Below are 22,621 nucleotides of genomic sequence, written 5' to 3' on the forward strand. Positions count from 1 at the left end.
GCCAGGTATTTTTAGCAATCAATTGTGCGTTGATCGCGTATTAATCTCTTGTTTGCCAAAAAATATCACTATGCATCACAACTTTAACCAAAGTTTAAAGTATTAGAAAATAATATAAAATTTATTATGTAATTTTTGATTGGACAACAAAGTTGGGGGTTTTATTGCTTGCTTCGCAGCTTTCAAGACATTAGGTTCGGAGTAAAAATAAGATATCCAAAGTTTTCGGAGATGAAAAGTTTTTGTTATCCAAAGTTTCCTCATATTGCCGAGCTGAACATTTTATTAAAAGCACAACTTAGTTTGTCCTAAGTTTTTGGTACTTGTTCTTCGTGCCCTGCATGCAGTGTCATGCATCCTGCAAGTGCCAGCCGTTTGCATATGCAGAGGCGTCCATGGTGGTCTACAAATGCCTTGTCCGAAGTCCGGAGTAAGTTCAGAGCAGAGAGTGTCCAGCAGAGCAGCTAATTCTCCGGAGTAACTTCAGAGCAGAGAGTGTGGAGCAGCTAGTTTGAGGAGCAGAGGAGCAGAGAGCGTCGAGCAGAGGTTCACCTTGACAACTTGTAAGTTCCATGACTTAATATTACTTTCCACAGAGGTTCACCTTTACAACTTGTAAGTTCCATGACTTAATATTACTTTCCACGATTATAGTTGTTTTTGTTCATGCCATTTCTTCGTCCAGGGAAGTTCAGCCCCTCATCTTCCATAGTGAAGTTCAGCCCCTCGTCTTCCATAGCTAGTTCCTTAAGTTGAATATATTAGTTTCATTTCCATGTTTTTGTTCATGCCATTTCTTCGTCCAGTCGAAGTTCAGCCCCTCGTCTTCCATAGCTAGTTCCTTAAGTTGAATATATTAGTTTCATTTCCATTTTAATTTTGGGATGCGACACAAACAAGGACAACGTCATTAATCTCAAAGGCTTCATGGTAAACATCTCAGCTTTTTTCCTCTACATAATTATATCAGCATGTTTGATATTTCATAAGACTTTCAACATTGTTTTTCTTCGCGATCAATCTCTTCAACTAATTCTCTGATCAAAATTTCCTGTAACTCGGTATTGAAGGTAGGAAATGCAATGATAGATAATGATCATGACACCAATGGTATGGTAGACTATGCATGGAATCACGCAGTTATTTTAGACGAAGATTACCACAGCCTAAAGAACTCGTGCAATTCAAAGACAGGCAACCAGACATTGTGCGATAATGGATTGTCTGCAGCGTACGCCGATATCAATATTTACGATTTGTACACGTCTGTCTGTTTGCAGCAGCAATCCTCAAATTTCCTTCCAAAACATGTATGTAACACACGACTTTTCATTACATTTCTGTGGTAAGGATGAAGGTCCTTCATTGTTCATGCTTCACTTAATTCATTGCCACTTCTCATCTAATTATATGCATGCATGCATGGTGATTTTCTTCAATGTAGGAGCTGTGGCCTAAGTTACCTTATGGTTATGATCCCTGCGGCGAAGGCCATTACTTTATGGTTATGATCCCTGCGGCGAAGTATATGTAGGCGTATATTTCAACAGAGCTGATGTGCAAAAAGCGTTGCATGCAAATACAACCCAAATTCCTTGCCCGTGGGTACTCTGCAGGTAACAATAGAATTGTCGTTTCTAATAAAAACAATTTTAAATATATAAATAAAGTAATACACTATATTTTCAAAAACGATATAATTATAACACTTATAATAATATATAATAAAATAAATCTAATATTAAACGGTAATTACTTTATATGCTAGTGTTCTTCATATACTTATTATTATTATTATTATTATTATTATTATTATTATTATTATTATTATTATTATTATTATTATAATGAAAATTATTATTATTATAACTTTCATTCTAATGGAATTTTCTTCATACATATACAGTGACGTAGTTTCCCAAAACTGGAATGACTCTGCTTCCTCTATTCTGCCTATTTTCCGGAAGCTTATCCAGGCTGGTTTAAGAATATGGGTGTATAGGTATGTATTGAACTTTCTGTAGCTTAAGCATTTCTAAAATTAACTGGCAAAAGAGCAATTCTAAAATGGTCAGCGAAATAAATTTTGTGTCTCAAAAAGAAATTCCAATAGAGCTGTGTAACTAAACATTACTCCTCTAAGATATTGACCATTCGATTTGAATAAATCTTTTGCAGTGGTGACACCGACGGGCTTTTTTAATTGCGAAAAACTCTATTTGTTAGGATCATCCATAACTCACATTCGCGGAATTTACAGCAATAGGCTCTTACAGTGACTTATATATTGTGTTTCGTACCTTTATTAGAACATCTTTTTATCATAGAACCCGTGAATTTATGACGGTAATTCAGCCCATTCTTAGGTCAATTACATATTGCAGAGTATAGGAGAGACCAAAAGCCACACTACTATTTACTATCAAACGAACACAGAAAACACAAAATTAGCAACAGTACTAGCAAATATTATTAATGATGAAAAAACAAAAGAATAACCATGACCAATTTGCCAAAAAAATACAATTATCAGAAGGAATGGCCAAACTTTAAAGATATGTGTTTAGTTCATGGATTGATCGATGGGGGTATATTATCCGAGCATGTTGAAGAGTCAAGACAGGCAGACAAACATGTTTGATAAACTGAATGCACACATTGTAGGCGCCATTCATTGTAGGCCCGACTAGGAAAAGCCCTTGTAGAGAAGAAAACACCATAAGGAAAAAAGAAATAGAATATATAAAAGTAACAACATGATATTTGTGGTGTAAATAGCCAAGAGTTTTCAAAAACAGAGAAAATATGGCATTAACAGTATATCAACAATTGTTTTACCAACTAGAAAGACAAATCACTAGTAACGACTGAGACTGCAAAGAGACGAAGAACCCGGGATAGAAAAATGATGAGTGCAGCGACTCTGCCAACAAAATATATAGAACTAATTACATGATATTAGCAATGAAGCTTGATAGCTGCTTTATAATAGAATCAACGAGGGGAATTCGAAGTGTATGATGCTTACTCCTCCATTCGCCATAGCAATGGCCATCACAGCTGCGGCTTCCATAACCCATGATAAGGGGTTCCGCATAAAACCCAAAAACTTGAGAAATTAGCTTTCCTGTGCACCCAAAAGACGTCATGGAGTTAAATTTAATCAATTCTTGACAATGTTCAATTACTCCGCATAAACCCCAAGTGCATGAACCTCTTGGCATAAGCCATGACAAAGGATCCCTCATCGGAAGCCTAGGCAATATACTTTCCTGTAGCTAAGAAAACGTATTTATTTTAAAGAACGATATAAGCCATGGAAATTACACTGTGCCTGTTCATATCTCTAACTGTGAAAGAAATCGCTTCACATTAGAAGCAAAGAATTTGCTTTACTCTTCATACCTCAAGGCTCAAACAGCCTTAGAAATTCAATTCTAAGGTAGATCTCAAATCCCAACTCAACTCCGGAACTGAGCTCAAAATTAGAAATATGTCGAAGCTAGCCTTACCTTTTTCTCTTCGAGCTTGTTGTATCTGAATATAGTGAGCCTCTCCTGCGCAGCTTGGCTGCTCAAACCCTCGAGCCAACAGTGGTCTGCATAGATTTCCACCTGTTTCAACAATGCTTTGCCGGGATATCGATCATCAATGGTGGTCCACATAGGTGTCCACCTGTCTCAACAATGCTTTGCATGGATATCGATCAACCATGCTCTGCCTGGATGTTGACGTATATAAATAAAAATTCTTGTATATGGATTTAATAATTTATTAAATAACTATTAAAGCTTAGTTTAATTAATATATAAGATGACTTAATTAATATATGAAATGAATTTTGTTTAGTGATATAATTTTAAATATGCAAAGTCAAGTAACGAGGGAGCTGTCCCTAGAGCTGCAACAATGTTGGGTGCCAGGTTCATGGCACTCGATCCCACTACCTATGCTTGCATCTTCTTCCAGCAACTTTATTCTATATGCATGATTTCTCCGCCATGACCACAGAGTTATCTCTATCTTCTAGTAACAAATCAAAATTCTGCAATAATTTTTTCGCACGCTTTTTTTCACACAACTCCTCCGCGCATGCTCTTTCATTGCTTTGTCTACCCGCACTTTGGTCATTATATCCATGGATCCAATGCAGATCGTCATCTAAAAAAACAAGCCAAATAAATTTGCGCAATTATTCCAGGGCTTTTGCTTTACACATAATCACAGCTGCAATCACTTTCAGCACGTTTTCTCACAAATTTGACAGAAACACAGTGCTTTCACACATCTAGCCTAACCCACTTTCACAATATTAATCTGGCATTTTCCTCGGAGTCCTGGGATTTCCTATGATGTATTTAGACCTAGATACACGTAGAATTATCAGTTATGTATCGATTTTAAATTATATAAATACATATGTTGGTTTAGGATAGAAATATTATCTTAATCTTATAATTAATGAGTTGAAAAAATATTTCAATTAAATGTTAAAACTATAATCATTTTAATTGGGTTTAAATCTCTCAAGTCTAATTAACTAACCATTAAACCATATATATATAACAATTACAAAATTAGTTTTATAAAAAAAAATGTAATAAAATTTTTAAAGAGAAATATTATTAATATGAATAAGAGTTAAATGTCTAGCAATTATTTTATCGCATAATTTTCATAAGAAAAAGCACAGATTTTCATTTGACATTGACTCAATGACATTGAAATTTTGGTTTAAGATCCACATTTATATCTGATATCTGATCCTTATAAAGTCTTTAACTTAAGATTTCTACACAGTGTTTTATATAATTTCCAGCAGATAATTTTAAGTTTAGATTGATATTTCGCCACTGGAACTTTGAATCAGTACGGCCAGTTTAGATTGATATTTTGGTTTTAAAATTTCATTGATATTCTCTCTTTATAAAGTTAGAGTATGTGCTCGTTGTAATTGGGGAGGTATTTTGTGCTTTGATACTTTCTGTGGCTAGAAAAACATCATTAACAAAACAAGAATAATTTGGGTATGACAGCTACGGCTGAAGCTAAAGGGCGAAGAGTTAAGTCAGTAACGAATATAAGAGTCGAATCGGGTTGCCTTCCCTTGTGTTGGGTCTCGCCGGTGCTGCCTGTAGGTCGCAATGTGCTTCGATTTCTAATTCAGTGGAAAAGGGGGGGTCACCGCAACACTTCACTCTCGAAAGGGATTATTTGATTCTTACAAGTTGAAATCTTCCCTATGATATGTTGTTTTGCAGGTTCTTTGTAGTGGCGAATGCAATTTCCTGTGGGTACACACTGTTTTCATTCATCTTCTCTGTAATCGGCAAATTTTCCTCCTCTACATTGTCAGCCTTTCTTCTCTCTGTCATCGACTTGGTAATGCCTTTTTCTTCTTCTTTGCTATGAAGGTGTGAAAGCTGCGTTATAAATGCTGTCCAAATCTCGAATTGAATTTCATAATTGTGTGCAGGTGATGGTGGCGCTGGTATCGGCGGGGGTCTCCGCAGCGGCTGCCATTGCTTACGTCGGGTACAAGGGAAATTCTCATATTCACTGGGGAAAACTCTGTGGTATATATAATCGCTTCTTCTGCCACTCCATTAAAATTCAATATGCTCTCCAACTCCATAAAAAACCATCTATTTTTATGTCTTTCATTATGAATATCAAGTTCAACATCTTATATCATGTATTTCAGAATGGACGAGTTATGAATAACAAGTTCAACGTCTTATATCATGTATTTCAGAATGAACGAATTATGAATAACAACTTCAGTGTCTTATATCATGTATTTGAAAATGAACAATTAATTCAGTAATTACATCGTGTATTTCATAATGACCAACAAAGTTCAATGTCTTATATCGTGTATACCGATCCATCACGTGTCAATTCAGCTTTCGTTGCAGGGTGCAATAGAGTCGGCTTGCCCCGCGTCTCCGACGGCGATATCGGCGATAACTAGAATCTCAAAACCACCCGGGAGGATACCAAAGATCGCATGGATATCAGCTGGTCACTGGCAGAAATGCATAATTACATATATAAGAATCTTGATTTCGGTCACTAGAGATAGATACGAAATAAAAGCATACTCGACATAAATGCATATATTATATATGTAATTATGGTTCCAAACCTCTATAGTAAGTAAATAAAGCATAGAAAAAGTGCACTCTATAGCTAGCTCCAATTGAACAGGTTGCTGGGCGTCTCAGGCATAGGGGGTGAGATTGCCTAATCCGAGGAGGCATCTCCCATGAGCGAGGTGGTGAGGCATTAGGGGGGGCTGCTCCATCCAAATGCCCGCCACATGAATGAATGCATCGTACCCGCTCCTACCTAAACGAACCTCATTCAGTCCCTACTTTTCCATACCCTTTAGGGTAGTGAAAAAAGGTTCATGCTAAAGCCACAGAAGGTTGACTTAAATCAACAGAAGTACGAAGGTCAAAAGGAAGGAGAATGAACAATTAATTCAATAACTATATTGGATTTGGGTGCTTACTGATTTCTAAATTTCAAAAGAAACCAATGTTTTCGCATTTATGGTTATACCACCACTGCTTTGCCAACAATAGACAAGACATATATTTATTAAAAAATAAAAAAAAATTACTTCCCTTACGATTTCAGCATTGTACTTTGACCAATACAATTCGTTTAAAAACAAATCTGCAAAAATAATTTAAAAACAATTATCTTTTTATTACAAAATAAAAAATTACTCTTACGATTTCAGTACTGTACTATGAGTAATACAAATCATTTAAAAATAATTTCGGAAAAATTTCGGCGAGTATGTCATCTGCAACGTATACCTTCTTTATTGTTGGACACCTAATCCTAAAGGGTTAGCGTGGAAGTTGAATGGACAAAGCAGTCCAAGAGACCTTGGGATCTGAATCCCAAGAGTCACCTATTGTACTATAAATGTACATCTTTTGTTAATAAAAATTGTACTCACTGATTTATCTTTCCTATTGTTTTCCTATCCATGTGAGTTTAACATGGTATCAGAGCCACTTGTTTTTCTGTGGCCTGTTATGTGCATGTCAGCACCTCTGCCCATAATTCTGTGCTCCTGTGAATAGTGCTGGCCTAGTCTTCATTACCTGTAACGCTCCATTAATTGTGCCTGCCTGTTCTTCTGAAGACAGAGCGTCATTACACCTGCGCCTCTACTGTCTGACAATTCTCTGCGCTTATCATCTATGCGTTTTCTGCCATTCTCAGTCTGTCCCTCTCCCATCGGTTCCGCTGGTCGCTCTGCGATAACTGTTCTAACGCCTCTCTTGATTATTTGACTTCTCAACGCTCACTGTGGTGACTGTGCGCTCAAATCAGTTATACCCTTGCTCCTGAAATTACAGTGGTTTGATGCTCTGCATTATTCTATGTAACACACTATCCTGCGTGCTACTCCGTGACCAACACTCCTGGCATTTTGACAGTCTTTATTGACGTAACGCTCTTTCATTTTTATTCTTGTTGGCTAGATTATGATGAATGTAGATATTATTCATGGGATGATATTATTTTGCTAGAAATTAACTATGGAACTAGAAATCAGAGGACGAGTTTATCAAGATACTCCTTGTATGTCAGCTCGATGGTAGGGTCGGCCTGGCCTGTACCGCTCTGGTTATAAAGCCTGTGGACTATGGAAAAGCACCGCGCTTTCCCAATCGTGTGAGAGCCCGAGAGAGCCACCAAATATTTGACAGAGAGGCCGAAGCGTTTGAATAATTGGATGAGAGCTGTGGCGTTGGCTCGAGGACTGGGCATTATCTCGTCCGAATCCTCAAGGCTGGCAGTCAGGCTGTCTTTTCTGCCCAGAAACACTTCCCACGAAGGTCCACCAGTCAGAACGACGGCATCCCTTGCTGCTATGATGATGATGTCCGCGCAAGAAACAGTTCCCGCTTCACTACGAAATAACAATGGGAGTCACTGTTTCATATAACGAAAGAAAATTGTGCACCTTGGAATCAAGCAATTGAGAGTAACTGATGAGCAGAAACGCTTCCCTTTCATTTTCATAAGTATAACGCGCCGGCCCGTTTCTCAGAACGCTGTCAATAAGAGATGGATTATCAACTTCAGAGCCGGCTACCACAAAAATCTTGGCAACCAAAGTGGCGCCGCTGTCAAGCAGGATTTGGCGATCGTAGGGCTTCATGCCCTTCGGGATAAACGTAGAACGCAGCACATCCAGACGCTCTGGATTGCCAAGGTTGAGCATCATCAGAGAGGGTCCCTCGTCTCTCAGCGCCGCCTTCGGCACACTTCGATGCTTTTGAGGACCACGGCGCCAACATCGAGTTTCTAAACGTTATCCTGGAATTTGAACGTTCTCTATGTCCCTAGAATCTATTCGTTTCCTTTGTAAAAATACATCAAGTCTGCACACATTGTTCGAGCCTTTGAAGTTTGGAATTCAAGATTATTGTGAAATGCATGAATGTGTTGAAGCAGTAAGTTATTTACAAGTTGACTACATTGTATTGGTCGAGCATTTAACACTGTGAAGGTTTGTCCCTCTGCTAGAATTTGGAATGTTCGTTGCATTGAAATAATTGTGTGTTCGCTACATTATAATGATTGTGAGACCGTGTGCTCAGAGGTCTACGTCTAAATGGTATGCTGCAATGACAGTGCGTTGTGTGTCTTGAAACTCGGTTGATGGGTTGCAGTCAGAGATGTTTACGTGAATCTAGCGTTGCTGCTCCCTACGGGCTTGAGATCCAAGCAGTTTCATTCATCTGCAATTGTAATATCACGCTTGGGGATTTCTTCGTTGTTGCCCTTCCACCAAAGCCGCAAGTTTTCTCGACTGTCCAGAAGCAGGGACTGCAGATAATATCACTATACACACCGCTATATGTAGCAAGGCAGACAGTCGGTGAAAAGTAAAAACCGATTGCTGTGCATCCCTTGGTACATTGAGAATTTAGAGGGTCGAAAGCACTCAAAGGTGCGTTGGTTGATGGGCAGAGACAAGGTTTGATACAAACCTACTTAAGCTAATTTTGATGCTGTAAATATTCATTGTTGGCCATTTAGAAAACATTGCTTGTATCTTTATTTGATCAGTCATGGAGACTGTTTATATTCTTTAAAGTTGCAGCAATTTGGCATTATTTAAGAATTCATGTGGAGTATTGTGCGCTGTATTTGAATGCTGGACTTATAAAACAGCATAGATTATTCCAGCAGAGAAGTATATGTGCTCTATATCGGTTTGGTTTCTACATTACAAGTGATGTTTTTTATATTTGGAATATTCAACATGCTGGGATTTGTCTAGTCGTATTAGACAGCTAAGCCTCCATTTCCATTCATCAATATTGGCGACAGACGAATATACACTAGGCAATTAGATAAATCATTATCAAAAGCATGTGTTGACACCTCTTCTGGATCTGGAATCAAAACTTTGGGTCAACTGTCAGCAGAAACGCATAAATATCAACCTAGAGCTGATAGAGCAGAAAAAGCAGTGCTACCAATTTCTGCCAGTGGTTGATGTACATCTCTAGCCTCTTGCTCAGGTTCATTGATAGACTCAAATTCCTTCTGCTCTGCAATTATTGACTCCTTATGGTATTCAGCATTCAGTACTTTTTCTAGAAGTGATACCCTCTTTCTAATAAACTCAAGGAGCCTCTTTTGTATATCTCTTAATTGGGCAAGAAGACTCTCTGAAGATCCAGCTTGAGGCAGTTGGCTTCTCTTCTCAGTTGCCAATGTTGCAGTTGCTGCTGCCCCATTTGGGAAACTGTATTTAAAACTCATTATAGTTTCTGTTCCTTGATTCATTTGCTGCACATTTACAAAGGATTTTTCTGTGTCTTTGTACTGAGAGTGGGTGTTACTTTTACTCATTAAGTCATAGTTGTAATCAGTCTTTTATAGGGGTGTAATTTTGACAATGAAGAATATGCCTCGAATTACTGAAATATTAGAGTTCTTAAAAACTCTCATACATTCCTCAGATCATGATACAGTGAGAATAAGCAAAGCTTCTCTGGTTGATATTAGAACCTGTTTGTATAATGTACAAGAAAATATTGAGTTTTTGCAGCTGGAAACAAAGCTACAGCAGGAAGAATTACACCAGTGGAGTCATCATTCTGAACCTGTTTCCGTTCAGAACAATGAAGCAGACTCCCATAAACAGCAAGTCAATATTGTTCAAGTTCATTCAGATTCAGTATTCAATAAAATAGCAGTTGTAAATGCAGATGCATAAACTCAGTCTGCACTTCCCAAGCCCATCATTAGACCTTGGGAACAGCTTGTCCACAACAAGCACAGAACTGGTCTTGGATATGACAAGGACTTGTCCTTTCATATTCCAGACTATGCCAAGCCCATTCAGTTTCAGAGTGCTGGATTCATGTATGACAGTTCACCTGCTCCTAATGACAGTTCAACTTCAGCTGTTCCAGATTCTGCCCCTCTTCCACAGCAACAACAACAACAAAAACAACAGATCGTGAAATGCCAACACTGTGACCGAGTTGGCCATCTGAAAGATCACTGTTTTGATCTTCATCCATGTGAGCACTGTCACAAAACCAGCCATTCTTCACACAGATGCTTCAAAAACAAACGTCCTGCAAGAACAAAGATTCATCTTGGATGGATCGCTTCTTGGCAATGGGCATCAACAGCCAAGAAGATATTCCAAACACATGTCAGAACTTGTTCTAGAATATTGAACAGTCTTGCAGTTGAGTTTTCTCCATCTTCTCACCTTGTATCTGACAGGGGGGGAAATGATGGTCATCTACAAGCTTCAAAGTCACATCACGCGAGCCTGAGCCACAACCTGCCACACCAGTTTCAGAGTTGCAGCCAGAGACAAAGATGCCCGTGAACAGATTGAGAACACTTCCTCTAGCAGAAGACTCCAGCTTCTTGCCAGTTTTGGAAGAGTTCAGGAATTGCATTAAGCATTCCAGAGTTGTTGGTCATCCTTAAACCATCACAGATTGAGAACACTTCCTCTAGCAGAAAACTTCAGTTTCTTGCCAGTTTTGGAAGAGTTCCGGGAACTGCACTAAGCGTTCCAGTGTTGGTGGTCATCCTTAAACCACCGCCCTTTTTTACCAACATTTCATAGAGCACATTCAGCCTAGTGTTGCCATGCATTTTTTGCACATGTTGTATTACAGCTCTCTTCTTGGACTCATACATAACCCTTCGGATTAAGGGGGGGAATGTTGGACACCTAATCCTAAAGGGTTAGCGTGGAAGTTGAATGGACAAAGCAGTCCAAGAGACCTTGGGATCTGAATCCCAAGAGTCACCTATTGTACTATAAATGTACATCTTTTGTTAATAAAAATTGTACTCACTGATTTATCTTTCCTATTGTTTTCCTATCCATGTGAGTTTAACATTTATCAGTATAGTTAGAAGGTTTATATATGGGTTTCATAAATGTCTTACGCATAAGATAACTTGTAAGAGTCAAAAGGGCTTCAACGTCTAGATCACAAGAGCTGCTCTTTTTTTTTAACTGCTAGACCATTATAAAATCGTATTATTTGGCAAACCTTTTAGTGCTCGACCATTTATATGATTTTTCATTTAAGCCTATAACATACACATAATATCTAATTCTTTTACTAAAACTTGATTTGCAGTCAAATAGTGTGGCAAGGTCTCCGCAGTCTACCTTATTTGCAGTTGGAAGTTGGTCCAGGGGAAGCTCGAAGGGTCCTTCACAGGTCTCATCCCCTTATCTGCAGTCGGCAGTTGGTCCAGGGGAAGCTTGAAGGGTCCTTCACAGGTATCATCCCCACCAACAACTCCTTTGACAGAGAATACTGATGCATGGGATTTGCTCTATGCAGCGGCCGGCGAAGTTGTTAGGGTGGAGATGGATGGAGCTAATCCAATGTCCACATCTCCGATGCATGCACAAGGGTTTCAAGGGCATGTTAGAAGGCAAAAATTCTCTGCATTACAGTCTCTAGCTTTTCTGAATAAAGACCTCACGGGAAAGAGCTGTAGTTTCTAGGCACTTTGCTTTCTTGAATATGGGCACTTGCTTCAAACCAACCAGAGCGTTTATATTGTGTTGTTCTAGCAGAACCCGACAGGGACTACCGGCTGCATGCAGCACTTGTTATAACAATTAGGTTGGTTTTTATACGTTGAATTGTATATTTAATGAACTTTTTCTATAAGAATAAAATATTTTATGAAACATTATATATTTAACAATTAAGTTTAGAATATGTTTTAAAATTATTTTTGTATTTTTTTAAATTTATTTTTTGAAAAGAAATAAGTTAATGTGAGAGACTCAAAGATAACTCACAAGAGTGAAAGTTTACTATCTTACAAACTATCAACAAGATCATTTTAGGTGGTATGATTTTTTTGAATAATGGTGATAAGTGGTATTATAATAGCTAATAATAACTATCCTAATTCTTAGTTTGACAACTAGATTATAATAAAATTTCTTATTATATAATTATAAGGCATATGGTACTCATAAATTTTTTTAATTATTTTTTTCTTAAATTTCCATTTATAAATTAAATGCATTCTTACCTATAATAAAATTTCTCACTTTATAAAAATTATAAATCATTTAATACTCGTAATATTATTTAAATATTTTTTCTTAAAATTTCTACTTATAAATTAACCACATTCTTACATGTTATAAAAAATAAAACTTCATTCTATTATTTCATAAAATATTATTAATTGTCTTTCAATAATAATAAAAATTATTAATTTCATTGAAATTGGAAAATCATCTTGATTTCCAATTTTTAAAATGTTTATGAATTTATTATTATTACTAAATTAAAAGCAACACACCCTATCCTATTCTACTTATAGAAGTGGGTATTCCCCTATCGAGAGCCTAGCTATGACTAGGCTTTTGTTGTACAAGCACAAACTCAATAACATAGGAGACCATAGACTTCCTAAGCTAGCTTTAAATTCCAGCCAAAACCACCTAAGGCTCAAACGGGGTTGGTATAAAGGCACGAGGGCTGGTTAAACCACTAGGAGATCCACGAGAATGTTGCATTACCCTAGAAGATCAAAAGTATCTCTCTGTTTTTGACTAGTTTGAACAATATAATCCATTGAGAATCTTGAGAAGAAACAACCACCGTTTTACTATTACTGTAACAAGTCTTTACATTGGCCCAAATAAACTCTGTTTTTGTATAAAATGTCCAACCCCTATTACATCCTAATCTGATCCCTTTATAGACAGACAAACTTAACCACCTCGATCTTCCTCCTCCAGCATGAGGGGAGCCTCGAAGGTGGCTATTGACTATCCCTATCTAGTGCATAACTAATTTATTAATTACATAATGGCTAAACTGAAATTACAAATGGTTTTCATTTAATCAAAATCCAAAATCTTTGCTCCTCGTAGCATGATGCTTTTCTGGCTCTTGACACATGTCCTTTTGCTGCTTGGGTTGAGGTATCTTGAAGGAGAGTACACTGAACGAGCTAACTTTGGATTCTAGTTGCGTGGATGGCTCATTAATTGACCAAGAGAAATGCTCTGTTTTCACGGTCTCTATCTCCCATTATGCTTCATTACTTTTAAAAATATGTCCCCTGCTTTTTAATTCCTCCCACACAGCGCATATCACCATACTTGCTGATGAGCTAGAAGCCTTGGATTCTGAGAGTTCTAATCTCTGGACAGTTCTCCCATCATAAACCAAAGAAAGCAACAAAGAAAATCCGCAATTTTAATCAAGTTGCTAGTTACCAACAGATTCTCTAGTTTTAAGTCTCGGTGAAAATAACCACTCCTGTGCATATAGGATAACCCTTGCAGTATTTGATATCAGAATTTGATAATTTCTGTTTCTGAAAAAGGAGTAGATCTCTCTTTCATTTTTTATAGCTACTATCTCATGTGTCTGCTGATTCAAAGCCTTCCATACACTTTCGTAAGTGCCATTCCCCAACTCTTTTATGACCTTGTAACGCTCCAAGGCTCTGTCTAGATAGTCAAATAGGAAATCAACAAGCTGGTAAAACACTGCTTGAAAATTTACAGCGAACAATCTACAGATAATTCTTTAAACCCATGACCTGGTACCATCCACTGAGATAAAAGGAAGCATAACCACAAAAGTCCACCCTAGTAAAACAAGAATAACAGCAACTCTGGAGTTCTAGGAGGAAAAAGTAGATCAACATTATTGAGTGCAGCCTTTATAAGCTGCAGCACCACGACAATTATCCACTAAAAACCAGTTTATCTGGCAATTCTTCCACTGCAATTTCCAATGCAGTTGCATGCAATTTAACCTGAAGAGGAGTCTGGGTTGTAATGTGATTAAAATCCTCACTCCATCTAAGACAATTGATAGTGGATATTCACTGGCTTACACTATTGCATTGACTGTATTCTGTTCTTGTGTACTCAGTTGTCCATTGTCAGTGTCAACACTTCTTGTTACCTGTCCATCTGCAATTATCAAGAGAACATGGTACTGCCCACCACTCTGTTTCACAATACGAATTGCTGCTTCAATAATTGGGGCAAAAGATGTTGGCCCAGCCAGCCGGAGATGTGGGACTATCTCCCGGTAGCGTTTCAACGCTTCTTCGAATCCATTGCATAACCTATCATCTGGATAGAAACTAAACACACTTTGATCATGTGTCAAAGCATTCCCAAAACCAAAACAATGGATCGAGTTGTCTTCGTCAAATACAGATAAGGTCCTCCCGTGGCATTTACTAGAACCGTGGCATTTACTGGAACAAGGATTGTATAGGCAAGAATTGCCAAAGCGTATTTTTAAAGGTTGAGGACTTCGAAGACAACAGAGCCGCCCCCCAACCATAATTCCAATGTATATATAAATGGTCTATACTTACAGTTGCAAGTCTCAGCGTTTCATGTTTTTAACAAGCAAATCTCGATCAGATGAATCCTGAGTGATAAATGACTTCCAGATATAATTTGTGACATGGCCTTCCAAGTAAGCTGCATGACCTTTGTTAAAAACATTAACCTATACAAGAACTGGACCATAAACTTTACTCTTGAAATTGCTGCTATCCTTTTTAACCCATTCAACCGTTTCAAATATATGTCGAGCCCCAGAATCCTTCAATGCCTGCACAAGTCGAATATTTGTATTTTCTATATCTTTCATCCTGTCCATACATCGATTCAGCGTTGATCTCTCCTGATCCAGCATATTACCCTTTTCTTTCTTGAGCGACCGCTTATGACAGAGAAGTCGACATCCCCAGGTTGAAACGCCGAAGTGTCCTTCTCTTTATCCTCGAACACGGTGAGAACGCAAACATTATCAAATTCTCCGTTCCACTCCCAAACGCTATCTTCCTGTATCCATGCAAGCATATCTTCTATGCAACCTCATATCCAATATATGAACCTTCTGCTCGTTCAAGGACATTTACTGCATATGCACGCACCTCTTCACTCTTGAATAAAGGAGACAGCAGCTCCAATGCACCTGTAGTGTCAACAGGTGCCCACCGCCTCATCAAATTCAGCGGCTGCTTGGCTTCCTTATTGTATAATGAATATATCATTTCCACTGACAAATTGGCCGGCAACCAAAGTAAATAGATAACACGGCTTCTACTTTATGAGAGGAATTCACACTTATACAAGCATTTTTATCCTGAGAAACGTTCTTATCATCATAAAAAGCCTGAAGAATCCTCAGACAACGGTGGAGCTGACACCATCGCTTTGATATCTTCAATCTTATCTGACAGATCTGACATTAGACCTTCAAACACATCAATCTCATCATATTTATCTTGTATGACTGGTTACATTCTTATTCAAATAAAGAATCCAGTAGGCATCAAAAGCGCGGCAGACACAGTGTATCAAACCCACTCCATGTAAGTCACGAGGAGGCTAATAATGAACATTGTGGTGGTTGTCAATGGCTTTTTATCTTCAATCTTATCTGACAGATCTGACATTAGACCTTCAAACACATCAATCTCATCATATTTATCTTGTATGACTGGTTACATTCTTATTCAAATAAAGAATCCAGTAGCCATCAAAAGCGCGGCAGACACAGTGAATCAAACCCACTCCATGTAAGTCACGAGGAGGCTAATAATGAACACTGTGGTGGTTGTCAATGGCTTTTTCCATACTAGTAGCTCTTGAAACCAGGGTACAATATTCATGATAGGTGGACTAATAATTTCCTTTAGAATTTTACCAATCTCAGTAATGCCTTCTGCTGTTAAGCCTTCAACGCTTGCCCTTGCATCTTCTGTTTCCTTTGCTTCCTGTGTTGATTGCTGGACTGTCGTTTCAAGAGGTGTCAATTCCCCAACCTGTGTTTTTCCTACACAGATGGCCTCTTTCTCCTTGATTGTAAATTTTTGGCAGTCCATAACACCCAAAACATGCGACAAGAGAGCTGATGAAGACAAGTGGGCATCCTTATGATTTCTTTCTGTGCGAATACTATTGGCCAATTCTTCAAGGACATAGTCACCTCCTGGCAGTAGCTCCTCTCACAGGGTAAAAGTTAGAAGGGTTTGAGGGCATGGTAGGAATATTTGAAATGATTCCCTTGTTGCATGGAGCCGGATTACTCCAACAACTGATCTAGCTATTGCCTCTTTTTCTTCTCTGCCTTTGAGACCAAACCTGCTGATAAAGTTATGCACAGTTACCACCTCCTTAATCAATGCTAGCCAGTAATCACGACGGGCTGAGGCAGTCAGTTCAGGGAACTCCAGTATTAGAGGCTCTTCCATGTCACTGGATTCATAAATGACAGCCTTGTCAAAGAGAAGGGTGCCCCATGGACCTGTTGAACTGGATTTCACTTGCTTCTTTGAAACTGGACGTCCTCCTGTAGATGCCGTGAACGTTTCAAACTGGAAGTTAGCAGTTACAACATCTGTAGCCATAACTCAAATGAATTACAAACTTCACCATCAATTTGCAGAAACAGGCTTTTCTATGCATATATCATATTCCCACCGAACCCATAGGAGACAAAGGTGATATGGGTGAGATATTGGCTATGGATTTGAACAATTCCCCAATTTCGTAGCGCAGCCAGTGCAAAGTCGGTGTTTTTCGCTACGAAATCACTAAAACAGGTTGCGCTGCGAAACTGCTAAAGGATTTATGCACTGCGAAAACACTTTGTCCTTAAGCTAGACTGAAAATTTTGGCAACAGAATTTTCAGTGATAACAGGGAAGTTCCTAAAACACCATGGATGGAAGGGTTCTGCCATTTCCTTTATGAGAATACGAACATCCAGGATGAAAATCACTTCCTCTTAGAGTGCCCCACGTACAACCACATTAGATCTCAGTTTCAAAATCTTTGTTGCAATATTGACCTTCCTAGCCTTTTACGTTGTCAAAATTATAGTGAGCTCGAGAGGCTTCTCTCCATGCTTTTTGAGCATAGAAATAAAATATTAAATCAAACTAAATAATTCGTTTCTTTAAGTGACCAAAGTTTGGTCTCAATGGATATTAACCATCATTATCATAGCTCACAGTTACACTTTTAATATTTAATTATAAATTATGTTTCCCCACAAAAGAATCGAATGCAGAGACTCTAGAGCGTTATCCCCTCTATTTGGTTTTCAATAAGGAAAAAAATCACAAACATAAATATTTTCTATTCTATTGTTTCATAAAATATTAATAATTATCTTTCAATAATAATAAAAAAAAATTAATTTCATTGAAATTGAAAAATCATCTTGATTTCCAATTTTTAAAATGTTTATGAATGTATTACCATTACTAAATATAACTTGCAGTTACACTTTTAATATTTAATTTTAAATTATTTTTCCCCACAAGAGAATCGAATGCTCGAGACTCTAGGGCGTTATCCCCTCTATTTGGGAAAAAAAACACAAACATAAATATTTTTTATTAAAATAAATATAAATATGGGAATTTTTTTTATTATAAATTATCTATTCACACATATTTTCTATTAAAATAAACATAAATTTAAAAGATAGTTATTTTTATAAATTATTTATTTATATATAATGCAAATATGTTTTTATTTTATAATTACAAAAAATATATGTACTATTTTTTTAAATAAATAAAAATAAAGTATTATTGTACTAAGTAATTTTTTTATTTAATTTTTAATTTTTATTTAATTTTTAATTTTTTATATTATTGGTTATAGTTATTTAATTTTACGAACAATTAATTTGGAGAGTGACTAAAAAATTTGTGATCTCACTTGATGCACTTAGGAGTAAAGCATGAACATTGAAGCCTCAAGCTTAAGGTTGAAACTTACAGGACATATTCACATCCATGGGCTATTAGTATTCTATATAAAACACTAACTGGATGTTCCTGTTTATTTCGGTGAAATAATAATTTTTCTTTTGATTTTGAGAGTTAATGTAGTTTGTTTAGTATTGACACATTAGTCACTAGATTTCATTTTTTATAAAATGAGTTTATTTATTAGTTTGATTAGAAAAAAAAATATTTGTCGTTGGATATGGAAATATCAAATTCCAATGATCAAGACTATATAAAATGGATTTATTTATTAGTTTCATTAGAAAACAAGTCTATTTTGTGGTTGAATATTGAAATACCAAATGACTGGTTACCAAGGTTATGATGCCTTCTATACATTAACACTTGAATCTATACACAATTGGGTTCGGGCTTTCTATGTGTTTGCATGTTCTAAGGGAAGATTTATTTTCTTCATTGTCAGAAGATTATGAATTTATCCAAAATGCATGACGTGCATATTATTATTTCTTGAAAGATTAGGATCTTCCAAAATTCCTATTTAGAAGTGGCTTCAAATTTTTTTGAGTATTTACAAGGTTCTTATTATGTTCAACTTATCACACTGAAATCTAAAATGAAATGTTTTTATTCAAAATGCATTATAGTTAATGGGTTTAACCAAGTTACTTGGAAAGGAATCAAGAATGGTTTAGCATAATTTGTAAAATTTTTGAAATTATATAAATAGTGATTATACATAATTGCATCATAAGATTGACTAGTTTAGCAATAGGAATGGACATGATTGATCTTTCTAAAGTAATGCAAAATATATACATCTATTATATCACTTGGTTGAACCATATTTTTTTGCTCAAGTCAAAAAACAAAAACACATAATACATAATACTTAAATGGTGGGTAAAATAAAAATAAAACTTAATGAGAAGGGAAATTTTAAAAGTAAACCCTTCATAAATAAAATTAGTTGACCGTAGGGGTGCCTTCAATTTATACCCTGGTTCAGGAGTTCTCTCCACCCCAATATGAAATTGTTAAACAATTTGACTTGTTCAAATTACATAAAAATAAAATAAAATTTAAATTAATTAAAAAGTGATTCATTATAATTATTAATAAAACATTTTGACTCATCAAATTACATAAAAATAAAAATTAATAATTATAATTATAATTGGGCCCAAGGGGGTAATTCAAGTTGTGATTGTTTTTTGATGAAGTATTATATAAACCATGACATTCAAGGTTTAAATTCTCCTTGTGTCAACCCTACAATTTTTTTACTTATATTAAATTATTAAATTAGCTTAGATCTATATTAACTTGATCTACCAAGGGTATAGAGGAGCCAATCCCTTCAAGTGAAATTCTATTTTGGAGTGAAGAGATATTTGATTCCTCTTGGTAGATAGAGTTAAGATGGATGTTGGATAGTTTTAAAATTGCAAATATGAAATTGAAAATTATATTTAGAGTTGCACATATATTTAAAAGGTTAATTTAAAGTATTATCCCAATTGTAAATTTTCCAAAAAAATAATTATGAAATCATCCCCTTCCACTTCCTCGTCAACTACCTTCGTATTTTATGTTTTTTCTTTTTACTTTGCTTCTTCCCCACTTTCTTGAGTATTTGTATTGCCAACTTCAAAGCTCTAAATTGTATTAATGAGATTTTTTCTTTTATTAACTTAGACTTAAAAGTTATTTTACTAGTTCCATTTACCCTCCATTTAAATATATGAATTGTTTTACATGCCAACCAATGTAGATTGTTTTGTAATACTTATTCTCTTTACTTCTCAAATAACCGTTATTAATGATCCATGATGACATTTCCACATCAATCCTTGCACTTGAAGTGTAGCCCTATATGAGAATTTGTTTCCATAAGTTGTCATGGGAGGAAATATAGGTTGATTCTTCTTATTTTTTAGATATGGTTATTTCATTATCTATATTAGCTTTCATTTGTGATGCAGGTGCATTAGGTCGAGCACATAAAAATGATAAGTTATTAAAGTTAGACCAAGAGCCTAGGAATGTGATGGATTGATCACATGTCAAGGCTAGAACATTTTAAATTTTATTTTTGAAAAAGCTTTTGATATTTAGTTAAGATTAGTAAGGAATATCTAGTTAAAAGAAATGATTTTATAGTTACTAGGTAGTTAGGGCTAAGGGAATTTGGTTCACATCCATGAAATCATTTCTTGGACACTGGCTTTTTAGTTTTGAAGGAGAGATGAGGAACATTTTTGGATGATGGAAATTTTGGTGTGAACTGAAGTTAATTGAAGAACATTTCTTAGACCAGTGGTTTTTGTATCCTCAAATTGAAACTGTGTGTGTGGGACAGTTATTTGCATGTGTGTTTGTGAGTTTTATGAACCATAATATTATTTTAGGAGACTGAAATTGATTTGATCTTTAAGTTGTTGTGTTGAATGAGGAATTATTGCACTGTATTTTATCTTTTATTTACATTTAAATGAGAACCTGGATAATCATATTTCAGTTAATATTTTAATGCAGTACTTTTAAATCCAATATTGTGTATTGGAAGGAGTCATTTTAAATTTCAGATTCAAGAATACAGAGCACTCTGTATCTAGCAAACAAAAGAAAGAAAATTCATAAAGGAAAACCCTCACGAATTTTGCGGGTCTATTTTTTGTCAAAGGAAGAATAATTTCAAAATTATGGCATCTGGGTTTTGTTCAGAGCAGGGTCTATTTGGTAGTGTATGAGCAATCTCCCTAAAAGATCCTTCATTTGGGAGTTATGAAGGGATCTTTAAACTATGTTTTTATAGATTGCGTGATTGAAAAAAAGACAATGTGTTCCTCCTATAACATCATCGTAGTTTAATGTGAGAGTCTTGTAATAGCATTGTAGTTTGTTGTGAGAGTCCGTAACAACATCATAGTTTGTTGTGAGAGTCTTATAACAACACCGTAGTTTTTTGTGTCAGCCTTGTAACAGCACCGTAGTTTGTTGTGAGAGCCTGTAACAACACTGTAGTTTGTTGTGAGAGCCTGTAACAAAATTTTAGTTTGCTATGAGAGTCTCTAACAACATTGTAGTTTGCTAGGAGAGCCTGTAACAACACTATAGTTTTCTGTGAGAGTAAAGATTTGTTGTTCATCCTATAGCAACATTGTGGTTTGCTGAGATAGTAGCCATAAATTTGTGGTATCAGAGCCTTAACGTTGTTGGTCTCTACAGTATAGAGATATAAATAGGGGTGTAAGAAGGGCACGAGGTCGAGGAAGACTCGCGGGAAATGCAGAACTCCAAGAAGAGATAAGGAGACTTCAAATTCAATTAGAAACCATGGAACAACAGGATCCTGAAGGTGGAGATGTTAGTGAAGCCGAAGAGGAACGTGAACAAGAAGGAGTAGCACCTGTTGAAGAAGTTGTTTAGATTAAGTTGTTAAGAGAAATAATGGGCTCAAGTTCAAGGCCAAAGCTTGAAATCACTATTTATGATGGCAATTTGAAAGATGAGAACCTACTAGATTGGATCAGCGAGATGGAAATGTATTTTGAGTACGAGGAAATTGACAAGGATAAGAGAGTCAAGTTTCTTGTGACAAGGTTGAAAGGCCACGCTACACTATGGTGGGACAATGTACAGGCTAAAAGAAGGAAGAAGGACAAACCATTGATCAAGAGGTGGGATAGAATGGTGGCAAAGATGAAGAGTAAGTTCTTGCCAAAGTTTACTAGCTAACTCTTTACAAACATATGCAAAATCTTAAAAAAAAGATATGATAGTGAGAGAATACATCGAAGAGTTTTACAAGGTGAATTTGAGAGCAAGCTATGTAGAAGATACCCGGAAAACATAGCAAGGTATATCAATGGTTTGAGGCTAGATATTCAAGCTGAAATCAACATACTTTCTCCAAGGACAATAGAGGAAGCATACCAATGCACTTTGATGGTAGAACAAAATATAGCTAGGAAGAAAATCTTTGGTAGAAAACGTGACTTTTCCAAAGGGAAAGGATAGACAAATGGAAGAGGAAAGTTTCATACAAAAAAGAATGATGAAGGCAACTCAAATCAGCAAGGGCAGTCAGAGAAAGAAGGTGGAAGCAGAGGAGGAAGACCTTACTAGAGAGGTAGAGGTAGAGGAATAGGCAAAGAGACTTCCTAGCAGTGTTACAGATGTAACAAATTTGGTCATCGATCTTTTGAATGTCATGAGAATGACAATACGGGACAACGATGTACATACATTGCTCAAACCGAAGCAATAGAGGCACAAGTACCTGAGATAGAGAATGTGCCAGAGAC

General features: G+C 36.4%; 2 pseudogenes; both read right to left on the reverse strand.

Moving 5' to 3' along the window:
- Window positions 1-7,578: 7,578 nt before the first annotated feature.
- On the reverse strand, window positions 7,579-8,254 carry LOC149155884 (peroxidase 17 pseudogene; annotated as a pseudogene).
- A 6,157-nt stretch (window positions 8,255-14,411) lies between these two features.
- On the reverse strand, window positions 14,412-14,876 carry LOC149155885 (E3 ubiquitin-protein ligase RGLG2 pseudogene; annotated as a pseudogene).
- Between the last annotated feature and the right edge of the window lie 7,745 nt (window positions 14,877-22,621).

The sequence above is a fragment of the Pinus tabuliformis genome, chromosome 9, assembly GCF_031772625.1.
Source record: "Pinus tabuliformis cultivar Carrire ecotype Pingquan chromosome 9, CPIR1, whole genome shotgun sequence".
NCBI lineage: Eukaryota > Viridiplantae > Streptophyta > Pinopsida > Pinales > Pinaceae > Pinus > Pinus tabuliformis.